The sequence below is a fragment of the Artemia franciscana genome, unplaced genomic scaffold (genome assembly GCF_032884065.1).
Source record: "Artemia franciscana unplaced genomic scaffold, ASM3288406v1 Scaffold_320, whole genome shotgun sequence".
Lineage (NCBI taxonomy): Eukaryota > Metazoa > Arthropoda > Branchiopoda > Anostraca > Artemiidae > Artemia > Artemia franciscana.
In genome coordinates, this window is record NW_027063873.1 from 450,749 (window position 1) to 463,805 (window position 13,057).

The window sequence follows — 13,057 nt, forward strand, 5'->3', positions numbered from 1 at the left end:
AGTTTTAATGTTAGTTCTTACTTTCAGTGGAAAAAACTATGTTTTATTTAAAATCTGGTCATATTTGAAATAATGCTTGGAAATCCCTTCCTCCTTCATGAAAAATTTCTCTAGGCCATGTTTAGTAATCTGCCCAATACAACAGAAGGAGATCATAACAAGGATCGGTATAGAAAACAAGTATGATTTTGAAGGGAAATTCAGCGGGACGGATCTAGAAGCTTTTTTCGGCCCAGATTGGAAGAGACAAATGGTGATTGGAAGCGATTTCATAAGGAAGACAAAAGAGGAGACAAAGGAAAAATCTGAAAGGACAGGGGATCACCTGCTATTACAGAGGAAAGCCTAATCATTATGCTTCCGAATGTCGTACCAGAATTCGTAATGGAGACAGAGGTCCCAGGGGATAAGGATCCCAAAAGCAGGAAAATCCAACAAATTGTGGACCCAGAGGATAACAATCCAAAGAGTCTCCTCGAGGAAGGGGCAAAGGAGGATTTCTTAGACCATTCCGAGCAACTAATTATTCCCTATTATATTTCTACAGGATAGAAATTACCTTCAACAGAATTAATGAGTAATTTGGCCATGGGAGGTCGCCCTGCCCCAGACCACAACAATCAAAACTCAACTGATATTGTTGGCAATTTATTATTTTTATAAATTTATTTTGTTTTTAAATTAACGAGTAGTGTAGCCCTTATGGTACTAGAGGATACTCTGCCCAAAACCTAAAACAACAAAATGTAAACCGATATTGCTGGTAATTTATTATTTTTTTGAATTTTGTCTCATTTTTAAATTAATAAGTAGTGTAGCCACTAAGGAGATCACCTGTAATTGATTAATAACTAATGGCACTGGAGATCACCTGTCTCCAGTTCTCAACAATAAAAATTTAACTGGCGTTTTTTCCGCGATTTATAATTTTATGTGTGCAAATAAATAAATTTATATTATTCACAAATAATTGCTCACTTCTAGAAATTGTGCCTCTTGCCCTGTAACAAACAAGGCTATGTTTGACTGAACTCTATGACTAATGTATTACATGGTCAATAATTCCAACCCATGAGTAGAGCATTTTTCAGAGTAGATAATAAAATATAAAAAAACGAATACCTTCCAAATATTCTTTCTAAAAACACAAATATTCAAAATACCTTAGTATAATTAAGAGAATTACTTTTGAACAAGAAAAATTAAGAGAATTCCTTTTGAACAAGTAAATTAAAGAGAATTACTTTTGAACACAAATAATATTAACGTTAATTTTAGAAAATGAAGCTCATAACAATTTTGATGAGTATTTTTACTCATACAAATGCAGGACATCGTAAAACATGGAGTATTATTCTAGCACGCATATTTGCTTCTAACAAGTAACAATATGTGGAAAATATTCATGAAACTAGATCTTAAGCCCGTTCAAAAAATATTTCAACAAGTAATGAGACTCACGAAAAATACCAACGAATTAAAGGAATCCTTTTTTCAATTTCTAAAATCAGAAAAAGGATTGCAACCAAGTGAGGATGCGAAGAAGGAGAGAAAGGGTATCCTGTTCCCTAACATTCCCCAACTCATATCCAAAAAAATAATAGAAGACTTTGATAAAAGAATGGCTGAAATTGACGCTCTCTATTCTTTCTTTTGTTCTGTATAACGCCAAGCTCTTTTCGATATTTTGTCAATTATGGGGTGTATTTGTGTAATGACTACAGCAACTTTGTCTTTTCGAAATTATAATGCTTCGTTATATTAGCAACTGTTATATTAGTAATTAAATGTAAATATGAATATACTGTTTTCCCTGGATCATTAGCAATTAAACCTTATATTGTGAAATTTGGATTATATTTATATTTTTTTGTATTCTGCCGTTCAATTTTCAAACAATATTTATTGTTTAGATTTGAGAAAACTGAAATACCGAATATTTGAAAATACTAAGTTTACGAAAGCAAGATTTAATATCAAATTTTTAAATATCAAGAGGATTTCAGTTTTGAATATTCAAACCAATATCAGAAAAAAAATTAGTACTCAAGAGTACTAAACCAGTCTGCAGCTATTTCTTGTATAATTAGAGAAAAATTAAATTTTAAGTTTTTATGCTTTTTTATTGAAATTTATCGTTCATAATAAACAATATTATGTTGAATTTAGGTTTGAAAGAATCTGCAAGTTAAGCTATTTTCAATTATCACTGCTGAAATGTAAGTAAAGATCGTAGAGATTCTTGAAATCCTTAAAAACAAGCTAAAATTCATGTTAGAATAGTAGAAAAACAGTCTTGATTCTTTTCATTTTTATTATTTGTCATTCTCTTTCTTCTTTCTTATTTTATTTATGTTCAGTTTTTCCTTGGGTTTTAATTCGATTTAAACTTATTGAATTTTTTTGTAGGAACCGTCAGAAGCATCACATTCAGAAAAATAATATAAAGAAATATAAAAATTAATGAAGATAAATTAATAAAAAAATTAACAAAAAATAACGTCAGCATTTTGTGTATCTTAAATGGCAGTGGTAATAGAAGGTATTAATTAATAAGGTTTGGTGCTGAATCTATTAATGAGCAGATTCCTATGCTCACCTCACATATTAACACTCTAAAGAACAAGAAGAAGCTGATTCCAAATTCACTGACTCTTAAAACTACAATGGCAGAAGTTGTGAGTCAAGAACTGTCCTCTGAGGTTGGTCCTTTGGTTGAGCCCTCTGTTAAAAAATTGAAAAAAAAATTAAACAATGAAAAATTTGAACAAATATCGATCAATATAACAGAAGAAGAGCATAACAAGCATTGGGGTAGAAAGCGAGTAAGATTTTAGAAGGAAACTCAGCAGGACGGGTCTAGAAGCTTTTTTTGGCCGAGATTGGAGGAGACAAATGGCGATTGGAAGCGATTTCATAAAGAAGACAAAAGAGGAGATCAAAGGACAAATTTGAAGAGACAGGGGATCACCTGCTATTACTGCGGAAAGCCTAATCTTTATGCTCCTGAATATCGTACCAGAATTCGTAATGGAGACAGAGGTTACACAGGATATGGATCCCAAGAGCAGGAAAATCCGACAAATTGTGGACCCAGAGGAGAAAAATCCAAAGAGTCTCCTCGAGGAAGACGCAAAGGACGATTTTTCAGACCATTTAGCGCTAACAGGGACATCCCAGGACCAAGCAACACATACATGGAAGAGATGGAGGACATTTTGTTAGAGAGTTCATCCCAAGAAACCAAAGAATGGCTCTGTCAAATGCAGCAGAGGAGTAATGGGACGATCTTGAACTAAGCTCATTTGGCCACACAACATATCAGGAAACGATCATGGGGTGAATTTAAACGAAAAGTCTAACTTTTGAGGGTCATAAAGGCTGCGAGTCACTTTAAACCCTTACACAGTCTTCAATGTTGCAATTTTAACAATTCTGCGTATTTACCCATAGTTCGTTGTTTTACTATAGAGTGTCTCAAAAATGTACCTTGTACAATTGACATGGGGGCTTCGACTTCAATGATTTGAGAGAAAATATTTAGGAAACAACCGTCAAATACACAAAATAAAATTCAAAAATGTACGAATAGCCTAACATCAGTCAATGGTCATCAGTTGATCATTTTGGGGGAATGTCATTTAAAACTTCGTACAGATAAGAAAAGGATCATAGTGCGGATGATTATTTGCAGGAAACTCCCATTCCCATGCATACTACGTTTAGATATACTGCGAAAATATGGTATACTATGGAATCCGACAAGTAATGAAATCAAAATCACTAGCCCCACAATTAAAAGGGATTTTAATTGCACAACTTTGCAAGATACTGATCCTTGCCAAAAATATTAATTATAGCTCAATAACAAGGTAGCAATAGAGGCAGAGATTTGAATTCAGATTTTAGCAACAACAAATACTGAGCCCAATCAGCGAATTACTGCTTTAGTAGAAGGCTATACGCTAGAGAAATATCCTTCTATTTTCGTTAAAAGCCAGCTTTTGACCATGGAAAGGGGGACAACGTACTTGAAAGTGTCAAATATGAGCAATCAAAAGGTCAAGATTCCAAAAATTATGCTAGGAGTAGCAGAAAAATTTTCTTGTTAAAATATCAGGTCACCAAGTTATGGGCGAATAGCGTACAGGATACATCTTTCAATACCCCATGATCAAAGCAGAAAAAAGATTGAAAATGGAAAGAGAATTTAAGATGAACAAGCTCATCTCTGCCGTTGGTTCAATGTCTCGGCCTAGTTACCCCTGATATATTTTCAAATGCCTGATATTAAAAAAATTAGACCAACAAGCAAGAGACAGAGGGCATAAGCCTTCGATAACCTGGCAATATAGAAAGAAATTAAATGTAGTGGCCTATTGCTCGCATAAAAATGTACAGAAAATGCTTTACATGGTGATGGATGAAGAGATCACTGGGAAAAGTGTGAGCACCTATAAGAGATCACAGTAAATGAGCATATGGAAGTCGCAAAAAATTGTAAATAAATTACTTCAGGAAAGAAGGGAAAAGACCTTGATGAGGTCATTTCAAAAAATGTATCTGAAGGACAGCAATATTAACTAAAAGGGACACAATGAATATTAGTTCAAACTATTGAGATACACTAGAGGAACTAGATTCACCATAGGTAATACACTGCAGAAGAGAGCGTGGACGTATTCAGAAGAGCCGTATTGGTACTCGCGGAGGTTTCCTGTTGTCTTAAATTGCAGGGGAAAAGCAATAAGGGTCACGCACTTCCCATGTGATTTCCCTTAGTTCAGTATTTTCCACTAGTAAAGTCAGTGTCAATATAAAAAGGACAAATTTAACAATCTATTTCTTTAAAAGTTATTGTAAGATTTAAGAAATCTCCTTGCTGTAATAACTTTTTCTTATTTATTCAAAAATTCAGGAAGCCATCTATTTTTCTGTGGTGATCTCCTTTGAAAAAAAAATAGAAAATAAAGAGATGTAAATGGGAATAAAAGACTGAAATCACATAGATTTTGTTTTACTAAAGTTGAAATTTCTTTCTTTATACTTTCTTGGGAATGCGTTCTTTCGTACTAAGACCGATACGGGTGCAAAAATTCAGATTTTTGTACCCGTTGTGAGCATTCCGGAAAAAATTGAGATTTTTATCAGCGGACAAGAGTAAGTGTGTATTTGTCTTGTAAGGGCTATTTAACCAAACCAAACCCCATCGTTGGTGTCCCATAAAGACATTTCGATAGAAAGGGGCATGTGAATTTCGTAAGACAAATACGTGCAGAACAAATCAAATAGTGTTGGGCCGACACTGGTACTAATAAATCCATGGTATGAACTTATGGATTAACTGCTAATCATTTCACCAATCTCTAATCAAGCCAAATAACCAACTTGTCTGCGAATAGTTCCAGCCTTAGACATCTATTAACCCATATGATCAAAGGATCGAACAGTACGAATAACCTTTGAAAAAAATCTATAAAATAATATTGATACTTAGAATAAAAGACGAAAGAGAGTCAATTTCAGCCATTCTTTTATCAAAGTTTTTTATTATTTTTTGATCTGAGTTGGGGAATGATAGGGAACAGGATACCCTTTCTTTCCTTCTACGCATCCTCACTTGACTGCAATCTTTTGTTTGATTTTGGGAATTGAAAAACGATTCCTTTAATTCGTCAGTATTTTTCTTGAGTCTCATTACTTGTTGGAATAATGTTTCGAACGGCTTATGATCTAGTTTCATGAATATTTTCCACACATATTTACTTGTTAGAAGCGAATGTGCGTGCTTGAATAATACTCCATGTTTTACGATGTCCTGTTCATTTGTATGAATAAAAATGCTCATCAAAATCGTTATAAGCTTCATTTTCATTTTCTAAAATTAACTTTAATATTATTTGTGTTCAAAAGTGTAATTCTCTTAATTTACTTGTTCAAAAGTAATTCTCTTAATTTTCCTTGTTTAAAAGTGATTCTTTTACTTATACTAAGTTTTCAGACTAATATTTGTGTTTTTAGATAGAATATTTGGAAGGTAGTCGTTTTTTTATATTTTTATAATCTACCCTGAAAAAATGCTCTACTCATGGGTCGTTATTATTGACCATATAATAAATTAGTCTAGGTTCAGTCAAACATAGCCTTGTTGGTTACAGGGCAAGAGACACAATTTCTAGAAGTGAGCAATTATTTGTAAATAATGTAAAAATTTTAATTGCACACATAATGATAAATCGCGGCAAAAATGCCAGTTAAATTTTTATTTTTGAGAACTGGACACAGGTGACCTCCAGTGCCATTAGGGATACACTACTATTAGTTTAAAAAAGGAGATAAAAAAAAAATACAAGCAATATCGGTTGATATTTTGTTCTTGAGGTTTTGGGCACGGTAACCTCTAGTACCAGAAGGGCTAAACTACTCATAAATTTATAAATAAACCAAATTTATAATAAAAATAAATAGCCAACAATATCAGTCGAATTTTGATTGTTGAGGTCTGGGGCAGGGCGACCTCCCTATGGCCAAACTACTCGTTAATTCTGTTGTTGGTAATTTCTATCCTGTAGTAATATAACAGGCAATAATTAGTTTTGCTATCAATTATGTTATTGTACATAAAAATTATAGATCAACATGTCATAATTTTCAAAGCAGTGTTTCAATAATAATAGAATATCAATTGTAATGCTTTAGGTTACTCGGTTTGCTTTGACTGAAGATTGTACTAGCCCAACGGTCAACTGGCTGGCGTGAATCTTTCTCGAGGGTCCTTAACGGTTGTTGAGGCAAATCCACCGGGTTGGAAACACCCAGTGCTAGCAGCTGAAGGCGTAGATAGCTGCAGCACCACAGTCAATCGCGAATGCCTAAACAAGTGTGCGCTGGTCCTGACCGAGTTAAAACTAAGGAATACAAGGTACTCTTTCAGCTACTGTATTAACTGAAAATGCAGTGCAAGCAGAAGACAACCAATAACATTTATAAAAACGCCTAACAAAACCTAAGACCTAAATTACACTTATTAAAATTATATCCTTTTTAGACGACAAATGACTTAAGAAAACAAGCTCCAAAGCTATAAAACTTTACTTTTTATACTTTCCCAAAAAACCACATTTTTCCAGCCAGGTACTTTTTCTGTGGTTTAATGACGTACGTCGAATCGGCTAAAACTTGATAAATATTTATTAATTATAATTTTGGAAAGGAATGGTTTTTAACATTTAATCAATAATAGTTTATATTCATTTAGTTATACTTATTACAATACTCCCTCCATACGGAAAAGACGTCCCCGTAATTTATTCTAAGTATCAATATTATTTTATAGATTATTTTCCAAGGTTATTTGTTCACTTTGATCCTTTGATCATATGGGTTAATAGATCTCTAATGCTGGAACTATCTCGCAGACAAGTTGGTCTTTTGGTTTGATTAGAGATTGGTGAAATGATTAGCAGTTAATACACAAGTTCATACCATGGATTTATTAGTACCAGTGTCAGCCCAACACTATTTGATTTTTTTTGCGCGTATTTGTCTTATGAAATTCGCATGCCCCTCTCTATCGAAATGTCTTTATGGGACACCAGCGATGGGGGTTGGTTCGGTTAAATAGCCCTTACAAGACAAATCCATACTTACTCTTGTCTGCAGAAAAAAATCTCAATGTTTTCCGCAATGCTCACAACGGGTACGAAAATTTATCTTTTTGTACCCGTATCAATCTTAGTACGAAAGAACAAATTCATAAGAAACTATAAAGAAAGAAATTTCAACTTTAGTAAAACAAAATCTAAACGACTTTAGCCTTTTGTTCCCATTTGCATTTTTTTATTTTCTTTTTTTTTCCAAATGAGATCACCACAGAATAATAGATGTATATCTGAATTTATGAGTGAATAAGAAAAAGTTATTACAGCAAGGAGATTTCTTAAATCTTACATTAACTTTTGAAGAAATATATATTTACATTTGTCCTTTTCATATTGAAACTGACTTTAATAGTGGAAAAAACTGAACTAAAGAAGATCAGATGGGAAGTGCGTGACCCGTATTACTTTTCCCCAGCAATTAAAAGACAACAGGAAACCTCCGCGAGTACCATACCAATACGGCTCTTCTGAATACGTCCACGCTCTCTTATGCAGTGTATTACCTATGGTGAATCTAGTTCCTCTAGTGTATCTCAATAGTTCAACCTAAAATTCATTGTGTCTTTTTAGTCAATATTGCTGTCCTTCATATACATTTTTTGAAATGACCTCGTCAAGTTCTTTTCACTTCTTTCCTGAAATAATTTATTTACAATTTTTTGCGACTTCCATATGCTCATTTACTGTGATCTCTTAATATAGGCTGACACTTTAACCCAGTGATCTCTTCATCCATCACTATGTCAAGCATTTTCTCTACATTTGTATGTGAGCAATGGGCCACTACATTTGATTACTTTCTATATTTCCAAGTTATCAAAGGCTTCTGTCCTCTGTCTCTTGCTTCTTGGTGTAATTGTCTTAAATTTAGGCATTTGAAAACATATGAGGGGTAACTAGGCCGAGACATTGAACCAACGGCAGAGATGATCTAGTTTATCTTAAATTCGCTTTCCATTTTCAATCTTTTTTTCTGCTTTGATCGTGGGGTATTGAAAAATGTATCCTGTACGCTATTCCTCCATAACTTGATATTTTCAAGTGACCTGATATTTTAATGAGAAATTGGTTCTGCTACTCCTAGCTTAATTTTTGGAATATTGACCTTTTGATTGCTCATATTTGACAATTTCAAGTACGTTATCCGCCTTTCCATGGTCAAAAACTGGCTTTCAACGAAAATAGAAGGATATTTCTCTAGTGTATAGTCTTCTACTAAAGCAGTAATTCGCTGATAGGGCTCAGTATTTGTTGGTGCTAAAATCTGAATGCAAGTCTCTGCCTCTATTGTTACCTTGTTATTGAGCCATAATTCACATTTTTGGCAAGGATCAGTATCTTGCAAAGTTCTGCAATTAAAATCCCATTTTATTGCGGGGCTAGTGATTTTGATTTCATTACTATTCGGATTCCAAATTATACCATATTTTCGCAGTGTATCTACCCGTAGTATGAATGAAAATGGCAGTTTCCTGCAAATAATCTCAGGTCAAGTTTTTATTGAATTTACTTCAAAGTTACCCAGGATCGATACTTTATTTTATCATTAGACCAAAAACAGATGACAAGCCTTCCTGTAATCTATTGGTAATAGCTCCCTCTATATTCAATCAAGCGATCTGTCGAATAGTTTCAATTTGTTACCCGATTTATTCTGTTTTGATAAAACTACAGTCAGCTCAAACTTGCCAAGGGATCAGGAAGTGATTTATTTGGCAGTTTACGATACAGGAAGTGCAGCAGTTCACGCTAGAGAAAAATGTGATGGGTCTGGATTGTTTAGCGAACGACTTATTGTCACCCTCCAGGTAAACTCTTTTTATTTGGTGCTTTATGCTTGATGCCTACATCTCTGCTTAGTTATAAAATTACCCTTCTGATAACTGCTCGTGCCAGCCAGAAGTCCCTTGTCTTTTGCTAATTTATTGGCTTTTTTGGCTTGTAGCCTAATTAGCCTAGATAAACTGGAGTTTGCTCTAGCCTACATCATGGATGATACCTCAAAAAAGAGCTATAAACCTCCTAGTGCCAGAGAGATAAGATCAGACTGCTCCATCCAGTTCAGTGGTGCTGAATCTATTAATGAGCAGATTGCTATGCTCACCTCACATATTAACACCCGAGAGAACAAGCAAAAGTTGATTGCAGATTCACTAAATAATCAAGCTCTTAAAACTACAATGGAAGAAGTTGCGAGTCAAGAACTGTCTTTTGAGGTTGGTCTTTTGGTTGAGGCCACGGTTAAAAAACAGAAAAAAACATGAAACAATGAAAAAATTTGAACAAATGTCAATCAATATAACGAAAGGAGAGCATAACAGTAATCGGGGTAGAAAGCGAGTAAGATTTTTGAAGGAAACTCAGCAGGACGGGTCAAGAAGCTTTTTTGGACGAGATTGGAGGAGTCAAATGGCGATTGAAAGCGATTTCATAAGGAAGACAAAAAAGGAGACCAAAGGACAAATCTGAAAACACAGGGGATCACCTGCTATTAATGCAGAAAGTCTAATCATTATGCTTCTGAATGTCGTACCAGAATACGTAATGGAGACAGAGGCTATAGAGGATATGGATACCAAAGGCAGGAAAATCAGACAAATTGTAGACCCAGAGGAGAAAAATCCAAAGAGTAAAGTTTTCTAGCCTTGGATCTTGTTTTCTCAAGTCATTTGTTGTCTAAAAAGGATATAGCATAAGTAAGTTTGATTTAGTTTTTTTAGGCGTTTTTATAAATGTTATTGGTTGTCTCATGCTTGCACTGCATTTTCAGTTAATACAGTAGCTGAAAGAGAACCTCGGATTTCCTTAGTTTGACCTCGGTTAGGACCAGCACATACCTGTTTAGGCATTCAGGATCGACTTTGGTGCTACAGCTATCTACGCCTGTGGCTGCTAGCACTGGGTGTTTCGAACCTGGCGGGCTCGCCTTAACAACCGCTAAGGACCCTAGAAAAAGATTCACGCCTGGTAGTTGACCGTTGGGGTAGTACAATCTTCAGTCGCAGTGAACCAAGTGACCTAAGAGAATTACAATTGATATTCTAATATTATTAAAACACTGTTTTGAAAATTATGAAATGTTGATCTATAATTGTTATGCACAATAACATAATTGATAACAAAACTAATTATTCCCTATTATATTACTACAGGATAGAAATTACTAACAACAGAATTAATGAGTAGTGTGGCCATAGGGAGGTCGTCCTGCCCAACACCTCAACAATCAAAATTCAACTGATATTGTTGGCAATTTATTATTTTTATAGATTGATTTTATTTTTAAAGTAACGAGTAGTGTAGCCCTAAAGGTACTAGAGGATACCCTGCCCAAAACCTCAACAACAAAATGTAAACCGATATTGCTGGTAATTTATTATTTTTTTGAATTTTATATCCTTTTTTAAATTAATAAGTAGTGTAGCCCTAATGGCACTGGAGGTCACCAGTCTGAAGTTCTCAAATATAAGAATTTAACTGGCGTTCTTGCCACGATTTATCATTTTTATGTGTGCAATTAAATAATTTTTTATTATTTATAAATAATTCCTAATTTCTTGAAATTGTGTCTCTTGCCCTGTAACCAACAAATCTATGTTTGGCGGAACTCTATGACTAATATATTATATGGTCAATAATTACGACCTATAAGTAGAGCATTTTTCAGAATAGATAATAAAATATATAAAAAAAACTACCTTTCAAATATTCTATCTAAAAACACATACTAAAAAAAAAATTAAGTATAATCAAGAGAATTACTTTTGAACAAGAAAAATTAAGAGAATTACTTTTGAACACAAATAATATTATTATTAATTTTAGAAAATGAAAACGAAGCTCATAACGATTTTGATGAGCATTTTTATTCATACAAATGCAGAGGACATCGTAAAACATAAAGTATTATTCAAGCACGCACATTCGCTTCTAACAAGTAACAATGTGTGGAAAATATTTATGAAACTAGATTATAAGCCGTTTAAAACATTGTTCCAACAAGTAGTGAGACTGAAGAAAAATACTGACAAATTAAAGGAATCCTTTTTTCAATTCCTAAAATCAGACAAAGGATTGCAACCAAGTGAGGATGCGCAGAAGGAAAGAAAGGGTATCCTGTTCCCTATCATTGCCCAACTCAGATCAAAAAATAATAGAAGACGTTGACAAAAGAATTGCTGAAATTGACTCTCTCTATTCTTTCATTTGTTCTATATAACGACATGCTCTTTTCAATAATGAGTACATTTTAATTTGTGCAATGACTACACCAATTTTGTCTTTTGAAATTATAATGCTTTCAATTTTCAAACAACATTTATTGTTTAGATTTGAGAAAGCTGAAATACCAAATCTTTGAAAATACCAAGTTTACGAAAGCAAGATTTAATATCAAATTTTTAAATATCAAAAGAGCATGTCAGTTTTGAATATTCAAACCAGTATCAGAAAAAAAAAGTACTCCAGAGCACTTAATCAGTCTACAGTTATTTCTTAGATAATTAGAGAAAAATTACATTTTCAATTTTTTGCTTTTTTATTGTAATTTATCATTCATAATAAACAATGTTATGCTGAATCTAGGTTTTGCAGAATCTGCAATTTAAGCCATTTTCAATTACCACTGCTGAAATGTAGGTAAAGATAATAAATTCTTGAAATCCTTAAAAACAGGCTAAATTCCATGTTAGAATAGTAGAAACACAGCCTTGATTCCTGTCATTTTTATTATTTGTCATTCTCTTTCTTCTTTCGTATTTTGTTTATGTTCAGTTTTTTCTTGGGTTTTAATTCAATTTAAACTTATTGAATTTTTTGAAGAAATTGACAGAAGCATTACATTCAGAAAAAGAAGAAAAAGAAGAAGAAAGAAATATAAAAATTAATGAAGATCAGAAAAATTAACAAAAAATAACGTCAGCATTTTGTGTATCTTAAGTGGCAGTTGTAATGTAAGGTTTTAATTTTGTATATTTAATGTTTGGGTATTTTTTTTTGTTTTGGGTGTATATTCGTATGAGTTTAGTTATGCCAACAATGCTTTTCTTAGATTTTAGTGAAATAATCGTTTATGATAAAATCAATTACGCCAAAGTATTATTTCTGTTTTCCACTTTTCTCTAAAAAAAATACTACGCTAAGTATATATCTGTTCATATATACTCATACCATTAAATTACTTTTTCTATTTAATTTAATTATAATAACGCTCTGTATACACAAATTGTTTTAAAATTTTTAAATCGGGAAACCCCTAAAATCGCTCAAACTCACTTAGTCAAAAGATTAAGTGCTACATTTAAGAAATACTGTCACCTGCTTAAACATGATTAATGATAGACTTGCTGATCTTAACCCGAAAAAATAATTTACTAAAGTTATCACACTAAAAGTGT